At 36.1% G+C, this 13,415-nt stretch overlaps 1 pseudogene; it reads left to right on the top strand.

Moving 5' to 3' along the window:
- LOC100724718 (olfactory receptor 5V1-like) overlaps positions 1-13,184 on the top strand; it is a 29,317-nt pseudogene extending 16,133 nt beyond the window's left edge.
- Positions 13,185-13,415: the final 231 nt, after the last annotated feature.

Below are 13,415 nucleotides of genomic sequence, written 5' to 3'. Positions count from 1 at the left end.
TCCAGTCTTGAAGGTTTCCCAGGGTGATCCATGTTCCTGGTTTTTCATAATTTCTGGGTTCTCCACTGCACTTTTGGCTTAACCTTTACAACTTTAAAATTACCCTCTCAGGAGTATACTGCTTGCCTCCTAGGCCTTTTGTAATTGGAGTGGAAGCCATCTTACCCTCAGAATTTGTGCATTTTCCTTGCACCTAAAATCAGCACCAAGTGAGTGCCACCAAAGTTTTCTGCCAGCTGGAGCAGTGGCCAGGCTTTTCTCTCTCCTGGTTGTAGGGGTCCAGTGCCTGAATCACTGAGCTTTGAAAACCTGTTTATGAGGAAAAGGTTTTCTATGTTGCCTCAATTCTGGAACCTGGTGTGGCTGTCACCATTTTGGAACCTCATATGGCTGCCACCTTTTGGAACATCATGTGGCCTCTGTCACCATTTTGGAGTATGGTGTTCTGAAGCTTTCTTCTCTAAGCAGTCTTTCACTTTTTCAGTTTTGAGGCTACAAAGGATGGAGACCTGGTTCTTCCTGGGATGCCCGATGGCCATCATTTTTATTTCTCTGTTCCATCTCAACAATCGAAGTTTCAGCTCTCTTTATAACCCACAGATTTACTGGAGTTTTTTGTCTGACCAAACTCACAGCTTTTTAAATTATCCTGATGGCTCTTTGCTCTTGTTTTGCAACATAAATCTGGCTAAAAGCCCCTAACAATAGCCATGCCACAGATTCAACATTCAGCTGCCTTGAAATTTCTAATTCCAGATTAATCAGTCCATTGCCCTCAATCTTAGAGTCAGGCAAAGTCTCTGGACACTAGTAAAATGCAGACAAACTTTCTGCCAAGCCATAACACACATCCACTGGAGTCCAACAACCAATGCAGCCCTTCTTTTGAGCAGAAACCTGAACCTGTTTTTTTCTTGCTGCTATAAACAAAGGTATTCATATGTCACTATAGTATGAGAGTTCTTTAACAGATTTGCCTTTGTTGCCCAGAATTGATTTTACTAATCTAGTCCTCTTTTGGGAACAAATACATTTTAGGAATGTTTTCTCTAATTCTGTGAGATATGCTAGTGGTAGTTTGATTGGAATTGTGCTAAATCTATAGAGCAATTTTGGGGTATGATCATTTTCATTATGCTGCTCAATAAAGGAAAGTCAGGAGACATTGCAGTCCCTGACTTAAAATTATATTACATATGATTATGATTTTAAAAAGCATGGTACTTGGCAAAAACGTAAACCTGAGGGTCAATGGGACAAACTACAAGATGTATAAACAATCCAGATACATTTATCCACTTGATTTTTGACAAAGGGACCAGTGTGCACACTGGAAGAAATATAACCTCTTTAATAAATGGTGCTGAAAAAATTGGATTTCCAAATGCCAAAGATTCAAACTAGACCCATGTGTACCATTCAGTATTAGACTAAAATTAAAACTGATAGAAGACCCAAATATTATAATAGAAACAATAAAGTGACTGGAAGATAAAATAGCAAGGACTCTGGAAGACATACGAGTAGCCAAAGATTTCACGAACAAAATCTTGATCACAAAAAGCAGCTGTGATTTCATCTTATTACAAAGCTTTTTCACAACAAAAGAAATCACCAACAAAATGCAAAGCACAAAGGAGGAAAATTATTGTTCTTCAGAGGACTAATATCTAGACTATCTGGGACTAAAAAAAAAAAATCAAATCCCTCAAATTTAAAGACTCAGTCCAAAAATGGGTATCTGAGATGAATGCACATTTTTCAGAAAAAGTATTAAAAATGGTAAAGAAAAATATTTAAAAATGCTTGGCATCACTGGTCACCCAAGATTAAAACAATGCTGAGACTCCATCTCACACTGGAGAATGGCTATTATCAAGAAAATGGCAAGCAAAAATTGCTGGCAGGATCATAAGAAAAAAGGAACATTTTTGCCCTACAAAAGGCAGTGTATAAACTGGTGTAAGCACTATAAAAATCACTGTGGAGATTTCTCATAAAATTAGGATTGGCTGTCCCATTTGACCTGGTTATTCCACTTCTGAATATTTTCCTAGAAGAATTAAAAATATCGTATCACAGTGATATATATATATGTATGTATTATGTTTATAGCAGCATAATTTATAATAGTTAAATTTTGGAAACAACCCAAATCCCCATAAACCACAGAATGAAAAAAAAATGTGACTTTTTATACAATGGAGTACTGTTAAGCTATAAAGTAGAATAAACTCCAGGTTTTGATAGATAAGAGGATGCAACTTGAGATCATTCTAATGAGTGAAATAAATATTTAAACATCATATTATCTCCCTCGTGTAAAAAACTGAGAGTAAGTAAGTTCCAAAAGTTACAACAGAAAATATGAAACGGGAAGAAACTGCTCAAAAGGAAAACAATTAGGATGGGGAAATGGAGAAAAGAAAGAATAGAATATACATCATATATATCATAGGTAATTATACTATTAATCTCTGTTAGTTCACTGAAAATAATTTTTTGTGATTTCATTGTTTTCATGCCTATATATTTTAATCTGAACAACTACTTTGAAGAAAACAATATGCAATATATTAACCACTGCTAATCTCTTATTTTGTTTGCTTTGAAATTTCATATTATCAGTTTTATTTCCTTTTAAAATGAAAAGTAAAAAAAAGAGAATAAACAAACAGAGCTTTGTGAACAAGGAGGATAAAGAGGTTTGAAAGGAGGGGATGAAAAAATAATGAAAAAAAGGGCAGTTCATATTTATCCTGTACAAATGCAAATTCCATATAACAAATGCAAGTTATGCGTTCCTAAAAAATAAATAATTTTTTGTATTTTTTTATTTTTTCCAATAAGTAAATACTTTGAAAAATTAAAAAAAATGTTTTTCACAGCAAAGAATAAAATTTATCAAAGTGATTAGATGACTAACAGATTGAAAGAAAATATTTGCTAACCATATAATGATGAGTGACTGATATCTAAAATACATAAGGAAGTAAAACAACTCAGTATCAAAGAAACAAGAAACCCAATCAGAGAATGGGCCAACTAAATGCACAGACATTTCTCAAAAGAGACATAGAGCAGTCAGTATGCTCATGAAAAGACAAGGTATTACTTCCTTTCTAATATAAATATTATCCAAAAAATAAAAAGGAAAAAAAGACAGGTGACAGTGTATGTGAAGCTACAGAATCAAATAAGTCATGTGTTTATTAGTGGGTTTGCACATTAGCACAGCTATCATGGAAAACTTCATAGAGGTCCCTCAAAATGACAAAAATAAAGTTATTACAATGTATTAGTCACTTTTCTCATTCCTGAGACAAAATATCCAGCACCCAAATTTAGCAGAGGAAAGGTCTACTTTAGCTCACAGTTTGCAGAGGGTTCAATCCATAGTTAGCGGGCTTCAAGGTAGGTTGGCATGGCAGAGGGGCATCACAGAGCCAGAACCATGTTAATCCAACCAGTGGGTGAATCTAGTTACGAAACATGTATCATCCACATTCACACACCCCGTATCCATTCACCCCTCAAGGTCCCCATCTATGAGGCTTGAGGGTTTGTGGGGACATCTAGTTACAAGCCAAAGCATATATGACAGAGTAATCCCATCCCTGGTGTGTATGCAAGACCCTGAGGTCAGTCTACTGGAGAAATACCCTCAATCTCTAATTCACTGCAGGTTTGTTGATGTGAAAGCAAACTAGGACTTCTTCACATAAGGGGTAAATTCCAGTACACACAGTAATGGGATGCAGGTATACAGTCTTAAAAATCTGGGAGTCCTGTCATTTGTACCAGCATGGCTGAACCTTGAAGACATTATACTGCATCCAACAAGCCAGGCACGGAAAACAAACCTCCATAAATCTCTTCAGTGTGGATTCTCACAAATGTGAATTCATATGCCTAGAGAATAGAATTATTGTTACCAGATCCTCTGACAGGGAGTTCAGTGTACAACAGAAATGCTGATCAAAGTGTACAAAATTTCAACTAAATAGAAAAAGTTGGCTTCAGTGATCTACTGCACAGAGTGGTGAGAAACAGTCATAATAATGCGTGGTGTATTTTCAATTGCTGGAAAAAGTAGACATTGAATGTTCACACCAAAAATGTTAAGATAAATGGATGATAGATTTGATAATTAGTTTCCTTTAAGAATTCCACTTTGGGGGTTGGGGATTTAACTCAGCAGCATAAGCGCCTGCCTTGCAAGCAGGCAGTCGTGAGTTCGATCCCCGGTACTGATAAAAGAGGAAAAAGACCAAAATAATAATAATAATAATAATAATTCCACATTGTAAACCTTAAGAATCATAATGCATCCTTTAAATCATATGATTGTTATATGTAAATGAATAAATACATAAAATTACCCAAGACAAAAAACTATAAATAAGATTTCCTAGTATAAAACATTTAAATTTTACAGTTGAAAATGTCTAATCTATAATGGTACACAATTTGAAAATGCACAAAAATACTAATATGAAATTTTACAAATCCATTAGTGAAAATCATATGTTCAAAATAGTAAAAACAGAGAAGAACTTGAGCAACATAAATTTATAAATGAATCATGGAAATTAGAAATTAATCTACCTGTTCTTTCAGAAAACTGGAGGAAAACAAATTGGATAGAAAAATGCATATGAATCTAAATAAAGACAAAAATAGGCCAAAATAAATTCATATTCAGAAACTGAAATCTGTTTGCAGCAGGGTTGTTTAAGATACAGAGGGATTGTTTCCCCTTGTCATCAGTCATAGAGATAACCCAGATAAAATTATACTTTAAAAGGAAATGTGGGTATATTTGGTTGGGTTAGGGAGTGTGTTTGATGACAAATACAGAAATTAAATTAAATTAAGTTTGCATATTATATAAACAACTGTCTGATGTTTTCTAGATAAAGCTGGAGAGAAACAGATGAAAGATGGAAAGCTGAAGTGTTTCATGCATCAGAGGAGGGTAGGCTTCATGCAGGTGTAAGCTCGGGATGACAGGGGTCCATGGTGCCAAGTGCTATCTGCTTCTGTGAGGAACTGGTGCTCCTCTATCCCAGTGCTAGACAGGTTATAGATGGGTGCCAGCACCTCAGTGCTGGGTTTTCCTAGACAAGACATCTGGACAGAAGCCTAGGCAAGTTTGGAATTCAGTTCTGGAACACAAAGTTGACAATAATGTATGTATTTTAACCACTATGTTACAGGCTCAGTGATTAGGTGCCAGAAAAATAAAACATTTCCATTTTCAATGAATGCATGTGCATACACAATTTGATGAAAATAAATGTACCAGATGTGCACATATGACCTGTCAATAGAGATAAATCTGAGTCTCAGTCTCCATACCACAATCTGATAATATTTTATGCAAAAAAATTTGAATGAATAAGGCATGGAGTGGATCTCTTCACCCAGAGCACAGGGAGAAACAAACCTCCCAAAATACAAATTTTGTGAAGTTCCATTGTTCTGTGCCCTAATTTCACCAAATGAATCAAAGGGCTTTTAGCAGATGCAATAGACAGGGTAGCAAACAGGGGTCTCAGTATTAATAGCCCATTGTGTACTCAGGCCTGAGTTGGGCATTCTTAATCACCTGTTTTCTTATCCTAGCCTGAGTGGAAGTGGGAGAGCAAAGATCACAGTGCAGACAGCAGGATCTACTCACAGGACCACTGATGTTGCTTTTCCAGGTTGGTCAGACTTAGCATCTGTGGTGTAAAAGCTTCTAGATGATTTGTTGCATTCTATTTGCCAGTATTTTAGTGAGGGCTTTGCATCTCTGTTCATTAGAGAGATTAGTCTGACATTTTCTTTTCTTTGTATCCTTCTCTGGTTTTGGTATCAGAGGAATAATTTGTTCCAGGAATGACTTTGGGAATCTTGACTGTCTTTCAATTTTATTGTAGAGTTTGCAAAATAATGGCCTTAGGACTTCTCTAAAGTTTTTCTAGCATTCAGCAATGAAACGCATCATGGCCTGGGCTTTTCTTGTTGGCAGGTTTTTAATTACACCATCAATTTCGTCAGCTCACATTACATTTCTTAGAATTTTTGTATCGGCTTGATTCAGCTTTGTTAATTGATGTGTATATCTAGGAATCTTTCATTTTCTTCTGTTTTCCATCCTACAAGAATAAAGTTTTTCTAAATAGGTATTCATGATCTTTCTGAAGAATCTGTTCTCATTTCACCCTTTTCTTTCCTACGTGCATGGATTTGATTCTTTCATCTCTCTTTCCATTCTGGTTGGTTAGAAGGTTTTCTATTTCATTTTGTGTTTCAAAGAAGCAAACCTTCAATTCATTGATTTTTTGCATTGTTTCCTAGTATCATTTGCATGAATTTCTGCTCTGATTTGTACAATTTCTTCTCTCATATGTCATTTGGATTTAGCAGCCTCCTTTTCTCTAGGAGTCTGACATTCAAGCATCAGTTTTTTATTTGAGCTTGCTCTGTTTTCCTGATGTGGGAATTCACCACTGTAAATACCCTCAGACATGCGTTCATCGCATCCTTTAAGTTGCAACATCTCATAATAGCCTAATAGTCTAATTGTAGAAATTGTCTGATTTCTTCTTTAATTTCACCTGACACCCATTGGCTGTTCAAGGGCTTGTTAGTTAATTTTCAAGTATTTCTGCAGTTTTTTGTGAGTTTTTCTGACACTGATTTCCAATTTCATTAACAGTATGCTTTAAAAAATGAATGGAATAATTTCACTTCGTTTTCATTTATTTAAGCATTTTATGTGAGTTAGTACATGGTCAATGTTGGAGAAAGACCTATGTGCAGCTGAGAAGATTCTATTTCTGTGCTATGGGTGGAAATTTTCTGTAGATATTTACTAATTCCTTTTTTTAATTTTGATTTTATTCTGGTATTTCTTTTCGGAAGTAATTTTCTTTTGTGACTTGAAATTCCTAACTCCAAGCTTCCCTTGCATTGATGATTTTTGCTGAGCATTCTCTGATTCTGATGAGCTTTAAATTTTAGATGTTTTAGTTATTTTCTCTAAAAGAATTAAATGTTTTGTTTTGAAATATTGAGTATTATGATGTACTTTGGTATAGATTTCTAATAATATCTAATTAGCTTTCTATATATCCCACTTGTTTGTATGTTATATTCTTTTTCCACAAGTGGGAGATATTCTCCTTTATTTCCCTCTTTATTTAAATTTTGGGTATGCACATAAGAGAAACAATGTGATATTTATACTTTTATGTCTCATTTATTTCCCCTAAGAGTATGCCAATAATTTTATGGAAAAACAATCCAGATTGCTGGTCACTAGAGAAATGCAGACAAAAATAATGATGAGATTCCATTTTCCCCCAGAAAATGTGGTAATAATCAAGAAATGAAACAGTAACAAATGCTAGTGAGACTACAGGGGTAAAGGAAACATTCTCCAGTGTTGGTGGGATGTAAATTAGCACAATGCTATGAATTTCAGTTTGGAGATTCATAAAAAACAAACAAACAAACAAAAAACAACAACAACAACAACAACAAAGCTGTCAACTGGATATCAGACCCTAGAGGATCTTGACTACCAGTAGACTCTGGTTCAACAGTGTGATTTATTGGAGGTCAGTGGGGTACATGATACTGTGACCTTCTCTATTTTTCATGATTTGAGAATTGGTTTGGGCATTTGAGAGGTAGACAATTAGATAGGCCACACTGACTCCATTTTGTACTGGACACAACTGTTGACAGTGTCTTGGTGGAAGGTGCATGCCTTGAAACATCCCCTGCCCCCATGATAAAAACATAAGAACAAGAAGAAAACATGTTACATAATCTAAGCATATACACTATGAGTTTCTTTGGCCTTTATCTTAATAAAATCTGCTTCTCTAAACTGGGAAGGCGGCAACCATTTTGCTGGCCCTTGGGGTGTGCATTTCTTTATTTTCCCTTTGCTTGCAGAACTCCTATATTTGCTTAATGCCTGTTTGAAAGATGTCACACATCTCTCAGGGAGAAGTTAAGAAAAATAAGAAAATGAAACAAGCTTTCCATTTTAACTTTTTGTTTAACAATTCAAGGGTTGTGTTTATTTCAGAAACAAGACAATAAAAAGAAAAAAGAGGAAATCAGGGCTAAAATAAATGAAAAAATAAGAATATAGGCTCATGAAAGTGTTGAATTTATCTACACTACTTCTTGTTCCTCATTTTCAAAGTTATATAAGTCAATTGTTGCTGTATTTCACAAAATAAACTTTTTATTTGTGCAAAAATTTCTATTATAATTATTGATACAAGTATAACACTAGTATCTTATTGATACTAGTATCTTATTGATATTTCCCATTGCTGAAATAAAATATCTGACAACCAAAGTTAAAGGAGAATGATTTATTTAGCTCAGAGTTTGCACGAGTTTCAGTACATAAATGGGCTGGCTCCAATGCAGGTTGGCATGGCACACAGCAGTGCAGAAGAGAAATTTTTCATTATTGGCAGAAAGTAGCAAATAAGGGATGACCACGGTACTTTGTATCTCTTATCTCTTATATTTTCTCCAGGCTGATTAGGGAGGGTAGAACTCACATTCTTAATCCTGGTGCTTTTGATACTTGTGTTGCAAAATAAATAAACCCCAGTGGCACCACCTCTAAGAAAGACCAACCTATGATCCCATGAGGCTTTGCAAGGACATCTAGACACAAGTTACATCAACTCATAAACTCATTAATCTGAACCTTATTATTTCATTTCAGCTGGATAAACAGTAGACTGGAAATTATAACCAACAGACCTAAAAGCATATTTATAGCTATTATTTGGATGATGAGTGCTATCTTCATATAACTAACTCCAACATAAAAATAAATCAAATCAGAAAGTAAGTTAAAGTGATAAATTACAAAATTAGAAAATATTCAGGACAAAAGTTATTTCCATGTGTTATACTACTCAGATATATTTCAAATGTATCAGCCTAGGTATCAATATTCACAGTTTAAAATATTTAATTTAAAACAGATTTATATATGCATGTACACACACACACACACACACACACACACACACACACATATATATATATATATATATATATATAATGAGACTGATAAAGGTGCAAGTAATTTTAGAAGAGTCTGAATAAGTCATTCTAGTTTGAATAGTAATAAAACATGCATAAATTCTATCAGCCAGATGTTTCATACATATAAAACACACACTCTCACACATATAAACACACTCAACATACATATAGCACTTACCAGTATTCATTGCTTTTTAAGCATCCTTTCAAGTAAAAAGGACTGGGAACAGAATTTCCTTGCATTTGATGGTGATCTGATAACCCTGTCACACATTCAGCACCTGGGGTGGGCACTGATCTTAGGAGGCCTCTTAAACCAGCTTCCATGAACTAGCACCTCCTCCTTCCGGGTGAGGGATGTGGCGCAGCTGCAGGGGGAGTGACCTGTGCAGTGTTCGTATGTGTGTGCCCCCAGAGGGTCAGGTGTTAGGACTCTGCACAGTGTGGTGGTCTGAGAGGCATGGGACCTTTGGAGGTGGACCCAGTGTGACCTGGAGGTGTTGTCCCTGGAAGGACCAGAGACAAGCAACTCTCTTGGATCCTGATTCTTTCCTGAGAGGATCCCTGCAAACACAGGCCTGACCACCCTTTAGTTGCTCCTGTCTTCTGAGATCACTTCCTCTCCTACTCACCCACCAGTACCTCACAGATCCCAAGGCCTCAGAGAGCTGGTGCAAAACTACTTTAGACTGTCAACATCCAACAGAATGAGTTTCATAAACCTTTCTCTTTTTGTTTTAAAAGTAGAGATACATATGTTTATAACAAAGTTCACAGTGAAAAATGTACATCCAAGAATGCAGAAAATGAAAAGCTATGAGAACAAATGTTTTAAGACATATGAAACTTCTGTGTTAAAGTAGTATTGTGCTGGCATGTGAGCAAGATCAGTAAAATGGACAGAAAGCCCAACAGAAGAATCAAGTACATATGAAAAGGGAGTAGATGACAAGGTGATAGCCCAGATTGCTGGAGTCCATGATGAACTTTTAAATAAATTGTCCTAGGAGAATGGATAGTGGAGTGAAAATAACCTAATTAAATCCATACCTTACATCATACACAGGAATCACTTACCCTTGGGTAAGAGGTAAATGCAATAAGTGAACTCATAAAAGTCCTAAAATAAAGCTTACTTTTATTATAATTGATCATGGGGAAACAGTAATTTTATCATGAATAAAGAAAAATTAGAATGCAGAAATTCTTGCCATGTAGTGATGAAAATTAACATCTCCGGTTCCGGGAGGGGAGATATCAGGTGATCCTGAGTGATTCTTCTATGGGTGCTTCCCAAGAAATGACATATAAAATACACATTGAGAGGCGGCCTAATAATTAACTGCTTTGAAGAGACAGGAAGCTGCAAGGAAAGGGGAAATGTCAACCCTTGGATGGCATCAATTCCGGGTAACTGCACACCGACCTGGTTTTTCCTATTATAAAACAACAAAGAATTATTGGATTTTAGAAGTCATTTGGCTCATCTTCTCATATTTTTAAAATCTAGAGAAGTTCTATAAAAGGAAATACACTTTCAGTGGAATTCCTTCTCCAATTTGAAAATAACTCAAATGAGGTCAGATATTTATACTCCCTGGGTGAATCTGTGACACAGGGATGGCTCCTTTGAAGTGTTCAGAGCAACTCGGAGTCTTTGGAACTGAGCTGGGAGAGTGAAACCACAGAAGAGATTTCAAATGTTTAGGTCCTCTACATTGCTTTAGGTGGGAAGAGAAAGCCCTTAATTACGTGGAAGCACCGTTTTTTGAGAGAAGATTTCTGAAGTAGTTTTTTGCAATTTCCAATCACACAACATTAAACTGGATTAGAAATAATTCAGCATTGGAGATAATGATATGAGGGGAGGTGAAATACAGGCACATTAGCATATATTGTTCAAAACACTCAAAATTTAAAGTCATATAGAATATAGATTAAAATATGTTTCATAAACTACAAAAATTGTAGTGGAAAACCTAAAGAGAGCAAAATTTCAAATTATCAATCATAATGTTTTATGAACTGCTGAAAATTAAAATGATAATTTACAAAATAAGCAAATTTGAGAACAAAAATTATTTCAATGTGTTCTATTATTCAGATGTGTTTCAAATATATCAGCCATTATCAATATACAGTTTAAAATTTTTAATTTAAAACAGATTTATATATGCATGTGCAAATACACATAAATATGAAATGAGATTAATAAAGGTGCAAGTAATTTTTAATAGTTTGAATAAATCATTCTATCTAATTTGAAGACCAATAATACATGTCTTATTTGGATTATTTTCATATTTAATAGTGTATCCACGCAAAATTGACTTGTGAGCTACAGGTTCAATGGGCTTACTTTTCTGTTCCTTTTGAATCTAAATTGTTCTCATTTTGGATCTTTATGTGAATGAAGCACAACCTTCACTGACTAAAAGCATGACACCATGATGAAAATGTTTGTTATTCTCTCATGAAAATGAATGTTTATAAAAATATTTAATGGTATAACCATATGTTGGAAGACTGATTACTATAATTATGGCATAGTTAGCATATCACCAATGTATTCTTGCTTGTTTGTTTGTTTTAGCTTTTTGATACATAATCTCACCATATAGTTCAAAATGGCCTTGTACTCATGATGTAGCCCAGGCTGGCCTCAAACTCATGGCCATTCTTCTACCTCAGGCTTCCAAATGCTGGGATTACAGGTGTCCACTACAATGCCTGGAAGAACTTACTCATTCTGTACTAATTTGGCCACCCGATTACTACAAAATCTTCCTTGTAAGGTACCTGAGATCATTACAACCTAAAATGTCACTTCTGTCTTTTAGAATTATGTGTAAACTTTTCAGTAAAAGGTGAAATCTCTGAAACTCGGAGATGTGAATTCTGAAGACTCAGAATGGTGACAGAAAAACTCTTTTGAGTCTAGAGAAGACTCTCAGGGCTTCAACCTGATGAAGACCGAGAATAAATATGTCAAGAAATGAGAGCATAGTACTTCAAAAACTTAAACTCTCCTACTAAATTAGGACCAAAATAATTCATCACCAACCACACATCAACTGTTTTCTAACAATTTCTCAGCACTGAGGTCTTTGTTTGCCACCTTACTCTGAGTTTACTGATTTCTTCCCTCCAGAGTGACACTGGAGAGACAGGAGGTGCACACCTTCAATGTCACCATGGTGACTCAGTAAATCCTCATTGGGCTCTCTGACCCCCTTGAGTTGCACTACCCTCTCTTTGTGGCTTTTGCCATCATCTAAAAGTTCACCTTGGTAGGAAACAGGCCATACTCCTGCTATCAGCACTGAGGCCAGTCTGCCTCTCATGCCTATGTACTACTTTCTGACAAACTTGTCCCTCTTAGACATATTCTGCCCATCCACTAAAGTGGCCATAACCTCATGACTGAGGACCACAGCATTTCTTTTGTTGGCTGTGCCCTGCTGCTGTATTTCCTGGTGGCCTTTATGGGGACTGAGGTCTTCCTGCTGGTTGTCATGGCTTATGACAGATATGTGGCCATCTCTTCCCACTTTGCTTCTCTGTCATCATAAGCAAGGCTCCCTGTGCCCAGCTTGTATCAGGGACCTGGGATGCTGGGTTGCTCAACTCCACCATGCACACAGTGTTAACGTTTAGCTTGTCCTTTTCAGATCTAATCCGCTTAACCAGTACTACTGTGACATCCCACCAGTGGTGGCCTTGTCTTGTTCATCCACCTACATGATTGAAATGCTTGTGTTAATGGTGGGGGGCATCTCTTGGGTTCATTTGATTCCTGACCACCTTGATCTCCTATGTGTACATAATCTCCACCACCCTGAAGATCCAGTCTTCAGAAGGGAAGTATAAAGCATTCTCCATGTGTGCCTCACACCTCCCGGTGGTTTGTCTGTTCTATGGCACAACCATCTTCACCTACATCTGCCCATCCTCCAGCTGATACTCCCCTGCCAGAGACAGGCTCATCTCCGTGCTCTATGGGGGTCATCACCCCCATGCCTAACCCCATCATCTACAGCCTGAGGAACACAGAGGTGAAAAGGGTGCTCACAAGGGCTGTGTGGGGTAGAGGAAGTTCACAGTAAGTGCAATAGTAAAGCAGAATTGCTCAGTTCTCTATTTGCTTCTATTCGTGATGAATTCTTAGGATGACTTTTTAAAATAACAATTTTTTTCTTGACATATAGAAAAAACACCTGGAGGTATACAGAAATTTATTAGCATATATAGATATCGTTTTGGTTAGACCTAATTATATTATCTCTATGTCTATCTTCTGCAGCCTTAGATTTTGTTACCCAAAGAAAAATATCTCT

This window comes from Cavia porcellus, unplaced genomic scaffold (assembly GCF_034190915.1).
Source record: "Cavia porcellus strain 051 isolate PalLab524CR breed Dunkin Hartley unplaced genomic scaffold, mCavPor4.1 scaffold_2, whole genome shotgun sequence".
Taxonomy (NCBI): Eukaryota; Metazoa; Chordata; class Mammalia; order Rodentia; family Caviidae; genus Cavia; species Cavia porcellus.
The sequence above is the reverse complement of the archived record's forward strand: the minus strand, read 5'-3'. Positions and strand labels throughout refer to the sequence as shown.